The sequence below is a fragment of the Cupressus sempervirens genome, chromosome 1 (assembly GCF_028749045.1).
Source record: "Cupressus sempervirens isolate cs-2001-9-10 chromosome 1, ASM2874904v1, whole genome shotgun sequence".
NCBI classification, from domain to species: Eukaryota; Viridiplantae; Streptophyta; class Pinopsida; order Cupressales; family Cupressaceae; genus Cupressus; species Cupressus sempervirens.
The window spans coordinates 706228792-706236345 of NC_143118.1; positions in this window are offsets into that span (position 1 = coordinate 706228792).

Below are 7554 nucleotides of genomic sequence, written 5' to 3' on the forward strand. Positions count from 1 at the left end.
AAATTCATACCTTAGCATACGTGACATTGCTACATTGGATAAACCATTCATAACCTTCAAGTTCACCAACAACACTTTAGCTAAGAGAAGAGTTGTTTGAGAACCTTGATATAGGGGCTTGTATGCATTCTCAAGTATAGGTATATCAAGACCATCTTCATCATCATTATTAGATACACTAGTTCCATCATCATGATCATCTGAATCAAATGCACCAATACCATCTACTTCAATCATGTCCTTTGGCACATTATCAGCTACACCAATACCATCATCTTCAATTGTGTTCTTTGTTATAGGATCATCTTCTTCCATAGGAGCATTATCCTTGGCTTAGATATTCACACCTCCATGTTCCTCTAGTTAGAAATCTATGTTCACCAATTCATAAAAATCATGCCCTCCTTCAACATGACCATGTTGCCTATAATGACTCTAGGTTGTTGTGATTAGAATTCTTTGATTCTTTAAGCCCTTACACTTTTTGCAAGGACAATTATATTTATCAACTTTTCTTCATAACTAAGACCACAATCTAGCAATTGCCTTGTTATTTTGTTCTAGGTTTATACTACTAGACGTGGTCTTTCTTTACAAGAAAATATTTGGGCTATAAATATACAAAATGTAAACATGCAAGCATTAGTAGTATCTTGTATATAATAAAAAATAATAAAATATTACAAGATTATACAAGATATAAAAATACACACATAAATCATGATCATAAGATTAGGCCAACCAATTTGCACATTCCTTCCCAAATCATCTTCATTTCCCCTTTATTTCTAAAAAAGCTTAAATATTTGTACATCTAGTTTCAGAAAACTCCTTATAGTAATATGTTCTAGTGTTTATGTAGTCTCTTGAGCTCTCCTCTTTTAGGCCTCATTGATTAACCATGTGACTACATGTATCCCTTATAAGGACTACTCTAGATATTTTTACTAGAAAAATCATTTTTATTGAAATTACGATGGCAGTGCTTCCATCTAGTGGATAATTTTTATCTTCCAAGCACACAAAATCTCCTAGACTCATATACTCTGACACATTAACCTGGGGCTTTCTCTAGCAATAACTCCTTGGAACAATTTTCTAATAGTGCCCTTTACTCTTAACACCTAGCATCTCAGCCCACACCTAGCTTCTCTACATTCACTCTATTGGCCTTTTCATGTATGATTACCAATTACTAGTAGCAAGGCCTAAAATAGTGTACTCACCTTCAATTAAGCTTGATCTTGTCCACATCAACACCGCCTACACAATAAAATAATTTCATTAAGGCATGGTGGTAGAACTTACTATATGTTATTTTTATATCCCATTATAAGGGTTTCTTTATTAAAATGATTACAATAATGAATAAGTAAGAGGGAAAGAAAGAGGAATCAAATCATAAGGGTGATACAACTAGTATAGGGTTATTTTGGGAATGTCTTTAGATATATTCACAAGGTGTAAGAGTCGTGTGGTGTAGGAGCACACTGACAATCTCCATTAAATTTTGAGTAATTTTAGCATATTTTATGTCATTATAGGATTAGTGAAATAGTTATTAAAATTTTATGTAATTTTGTGTTTAATTAAGGTCATGTAGACCAAGGTTATGTTTCAATCAATGTTGGTCAAACTGATTCAAAGACCTTAAAGGTGTAAAATGCCATGCAAGGCCATAGATGGATTAAAATATAATGTTAAAATAATAATTTTAATCCTTTGGACCTTTTTGAGGTGCCAAGTAGGCATGTGGTAGCATAAAATTTCAAAAATAAAAAAAGTTGTAAAATATCACAAAGTTGTCAAAATATTTGTTGACAACATTTCTTGGAATGTGAAGGACCATCAAGATTGTACCCTTTGACAGGAGTCTTTAGGAAGTTGAAAATTAATTTTCTATGGCATATATTATGCAATCCATTTTAGTGAAGAGGGGTAGAAGGGTATGGTGTGGTTTTTGAATAAGTTAATCAGTTTTTGGTTATGGTGAAACTAGATTGGGTACTTGTATTTGACTACAATTTTGGTACTTTCTCCCTTACCTCATGCATGTGATGGTTCTTAAGCTTTCTATATAGTTGAATGAAGTATAAAACTAGTGTTAATGTTAAAAATTTATTTAGAATCATTGGGTTATTATCAAGATCTCATTGCTCACTGGTTAGATAGAAAACTATGTATATTTTCAGAGTGAAGTACCCTAGTGACTATATGATCTTGGTGTGTTGATTTATGGAAGCCTTAAATTTATTCCTTGTTGTTTGGATTTTATCTCTCACAAATGCATGTCATAACCCTAATATTGATAAAGGATTTGGCCAAGAACCTATAAGATATGTGTTGTTTCATGAAGAATATAGTGAACTAGTATTAAGGAAAATGTAACGAAGGTTTGTTTATAGTTTGCATGTGTGTTACGGATCTTGCATGCACTCATATAAGGTTGAAGAACCCATTGGAAGAGTTGGGTAGTCAAGATAATAAAGATTTGGTGATAATTGCTATCAATGGCAATGAAACCCTCATGGGAGCAAGCATTTGAAGCATCAACTATCTCCATAGTATCTAGGAGCCCAAAAGTAGGAAGTTTGAAGGCATTTGATAAGGTAAATGTGTTACCAAGTTCATTTGTTCCAGCTCTTTTAAGTTTTTGTGAGTTTGAAATTTTATGTGCCAATTAGGCCTATTAGCCCTCAACTGGGGCCTAGTATTTGAAGTTTTAAAGGATTTTTGAGTTTTGGTCTAAAACCCAAAAACAAGGCTACAAGGAATGATCTGATTAGGATCTAGGACTATTACAGAGGAATGCTTAACATTATTTCATAAAGTAAAATTTTAAAGTGTTAATTAGCAAATTAACACAACTTAAATGCTTAAATAAACAAAGCATAAAAAGGTAATGACTGAAAGAAAGAGAGTAGAGACATAAGACAAAACATGATTGATAACGAAGTTCTCTAGGAAGGACTACGTCTCCAGATCCAACTCCAATAGGGGGACCGATCTGATTTGCTCGAAAAACAATTACAAGTGTTCAAGATCTTCCCTTCAAGCACAATTGCAGCATTACTCTCCAATGTGCAGGAATAATCATCAAGTCTCCAAGATCATAATCTCCTTCTCATCACCTGGATGCCTTTCCAAGGCCTACTACCCCCATTTTATACATCAAATTTAGCCAAAAATGGGCTAAAACAATTAACAAACATAATCCCCTATTTTGATTACATATTTTCGAATTTGCCCCTTTTACCATTATTTTGTTATGATCTCCCACCAAAATTAAGGGTTTGTTTTCAACAAATACCCTTAATTAAATAAGCTAGGGTGGATTTGTTGTGGATAGATAACAACTCTTCCCTTAATACTACATATGCTATAAATAGCCCATTAGTTGGCCTTAATTTTAGGAGGCCAATGGTTAGGAGTTCAAATCCCATTATCTCATTCCTTTAATTCGAATTAGATAACCATTTTAATTTGAATTTGAATGTTTTCCCTCTCTTTATGATTTTGTGATGTCATGCTGATGTCATCAAAATCCATACTTTTGCTTGAATTTGAAACCATCATAACTTTTATATCCAATCTTCGTTATTGATGAAATGAACGCCATTGGAAAGCTTTTGACGAGCTCTTCCATTTGAAATCCATTGTCAAATACTTTTGAGATGATTATTTTTTCACCCTTTTATGGCCACTAGTCCCAGTTTGACCAAACTTTGACCAGTCATACTTTTTGCACCTGAACTCCAAGTTTTCTCCTTCAAGTTATGTTGGACTCAAAATTGTGAACACTTTGTAATGATGCTGACTCTTGGAGCATTGGGACATTTTACTTTTCAGTAATTTTTTATCCCCTGGATCAAGCCTCCCCACTAAAGAGCTTTCAGACCTCTGAAAGTTTGGATTACTCAGAAAGAAAGTGAGGGTATTTTTCCCTCACTTTACTAATCTCCATCCATTTTTCCTTGCTTGGATGCATTCCCTTCAATCCCACTCGGAGGTATTCAACTGGTCCTCTTCGTGAAGTTCTGACATTCTTGTCTAGGATAACATCTTCTGGCAATTCTGACATATGCTCTGGTGAAAGATCATCAACTAATGGAACCTGAACACTGATGTCTTCATCCAAGATCAGTGGAGGTTCATATAACTTCAAATTCTCAACATTGACAACTGAGTAAATTTGCATGTATGGAGGAAGATTAAGGTGGAAAGCATTGGTACCAATCTTCTCTAAGATTTCAAAAGGACCATACCTGATAGGCTTGAGCTTCCTTCCTTCACCTTGCATTCTTTCCTTTCTGATATGTAACCAAACTCTATCACCAACTTGGAATTGGTGATCAATGCGATGTTTATCATGGCGAGCCTTGTATTTTTCTTGGCTCTGCCCCAACTGTACTTCTACTGCCTAATGGATTTCTTGGACCTTCTAGATGAACTTTAAAGCCTTTTCTGCATCATGGCATCCATCTACAACATCGTCCTTCCCAAAAGAAAAATCCATTGGTGTCTTAGGCAAGTAATCAAAGCAAGTCTCAAAAGGAGACCTCTTTGTAGAAGAGTGTGCTACATGGTTGTAAGCATGTTGCACATAATGAAGAATTTCATCCCACAACTTAGGATAGGATGTTTGTTACAATAACCTCTAAGTAGATGCACAACAGTCCTGTTCACTACCTCTATCTGTCTGTCGGTCTGCGGATGGAAGGTTGTACTCTTCTTTAGCTTGGTGTCCATGAGTCCCCACAAAGATTACCAAAATTCCCCTAAGAATTGAGAATCTCAATCTGATACAATAGAAGTGGGTAACCCAAAATGAACCCATACATTTTGAAAGTACAAATGAGTTGTCAGTTCAATAGTGACCTACTTTTTACAAGGCATTAAAATACACATTTTGCTGAACCGATCAACTACTACATACAAATAATCATGACCCTTCCTAGACATAGGTAAACCTCCCACAAATTCCATAGACACACTTTCCCATGGACGAGATGGTATAGGTAATGGTGTGTACAAACCCAATTTCCTATTACTTGGTTTGTTGGTTACACACATTACACATCCTTTTATATACTTGGTGACAGTTTCCTACATACAAGGCCAGTAACAATATTTTTGCAATTGAGCTAATGTCTTACTTACCTTGAAATGCCTTGCAATCAAAGAAGTGTGTGCTTCACGGATTACATGTGCATATTCATCTTTAGGAATGCATATTTTTCCCAAGTGGTACAACAAATTGTCTTGCACATAGTAATCTTTCTCTTCCACATGTTTACCTTGGATTAAAGTTGCATAGATATCCTTAAAGTTCTCATCATTAGCATATTGTTCTTGAAAACTTTCATGAGACATAGAACTATTTTGAAGGATTATCAAAGCATTCTGAATAGGAGGTCTAGACAACATATTTGCTACTTTGTTATGGGAACACTTCTTATACTTAATTACCAAATGAAACTGTTGTAGAAAACCCATCCACCTAAAGTGCCTACTTTGTTGCAACTTAGATTGTGAGTGCAAATATTGTAGTGGCTGGTGATTAGTGTGGATTACAGTTTCTTTTCCCATTAAGTAATGTTTCCATTTTTTAACACTCTGAACTAAAGCATAAAGTTCTTTATCATACGTAGGATAGTTACTTACTGCTCCTAAAAAAGTTTCAGAGTGGTAGCAGATTGGTTTACCTCCTTGCATGAGTACAACTCCCATGGCAAACCCACTTGCATCTATCTCAACCTCAAACGATTGATGTAAATCAGGTAGAGCTAGAATTGGTGCAGTGCTCAACTTTTCCTTTAAAGTGTCGAAAGCCTTATGTTGTAGACCTCCCCACTGAAAAGTTGCCTTGCTACTGATTAATCCATGCAACGGTGATGCAATATAAGAGAAGTTTTCAATGAACTTTCTTCAGTACTGAACAGCACCTAAGAAACTCCTGACTTCTATAATTGTACTTGGCTTAGGCCATTTTACAATACATTTGACCTTCGCAGGGTCTACTTTCAATTGACCATTCCCTATGACATAGCCTAAGTACACTAAGGATGTCTTTGCAAATTTGCATTTTGAAATCTTTACATAGAGTTTTTCTTTTCTTAGTACATCAAGTACTTTCTTTACATGAATTACATGGTCATGCCAAGACTTACTAAATACAAGAATATCATCTAAATAGACTATGACAAAATCATCAATAAAGGGACGGAAGACATCATTCATGACTCTCATAAATGTAGCTAGTGCATTACAAAGCCCAAATGGCATGACCAACCACTCAAAAAGTCCTTGTTTTGTCTTAAAAGCAGTTTTCCAAATATCACTTTCTACAATTCTTATTTGATGATATCCACTACGTATGTCTAGCTTAGGGAAAATAAATATCATTTCTTTAAAGACAAGATTGAATACATTGTATGGGAACATAAGGTTAAGACTAATCTGGCATTAGTCAATGTTGGTCAAATGAAAAGGTTAGTCAACTCTAGTAAGAATTTTCTGTTAATGCTTGTAAAAGCCAAAGAAAATGAAATATTTGAGGCATTTAAGGGATGTGATCCAAAACATAAGGCTGAAATGGTCAAAGTTGTTTCTGCTTACGATGACTTGTTTCAGGAACCAAAGGGATTGCCTCCTAAGAGAGAGATACAACATGAGATTCAATTGTAGCAAGATGCACCACTTCCTAATATTGGCATGTACCGCTTATCAGTGTTGCAGAATCAAGAAATCAAAAAGCAAGCGTCTTTGGCAAAGAAGGAGAAGAGGGAGAAGAAGGAGAAGATGGAGGTGTCTTTGGTAGATCACGATCATCACCTTTCTTTTTCCCTTTGTCCTTTCGAGCTGCACATCTTTGTATCTTCTCTTCTCTTTCTCGTACCAAAACTTCTACCATTGTTTGCAAATTTTGAAGAGTCTTCTAAATACTCTTATCTTGAAAAGCTTGTCCACCACCTTCATCTGCCATTTGTGATGATGGTTTAGTCCTTTTTTTTCCAATCTCAGGATTGTATTCCTTGAGCTTTCCTTTGCCTTTCTCAATCTTGGATCTTGTTAGCATTCAAATCTGCAATACTAGTCCAACAAAAGCTCTGATACCAAATTTGATATGATTAGGATCTAGGACTATTATAGAGGAATGCTTAACATTATTTCATAAAGTAAAATTTCAAAGAGTTAATTAGCAAATTAACACAACTTAAATGCTTAAATGAACAAAGCATAAAAAGGTAATGACTAAAAGAAAGAGAGTAGAGACATAAGACAAAACACAATTGATAATGAAGTTTGTCAGGGAAGGACTATGTCTCCGAGTCCAGCTCCAATAGGGGGACCGATCCGATTTGCTCCAAAAATAATTACAAGTGTTCAAGATCTTCCCTTCAAGCACAATTGCAGCATTACTCTCCAATATGCAGGAATAATCATCAAGTCTCCAAGATCATAATCTCCTTCTCATCACCTAGATGCCTTTCCAAGGCCTACTACCCCCATTTTATACATCAAATTTAGCCAAAAATGGGCTAAAACAATTAA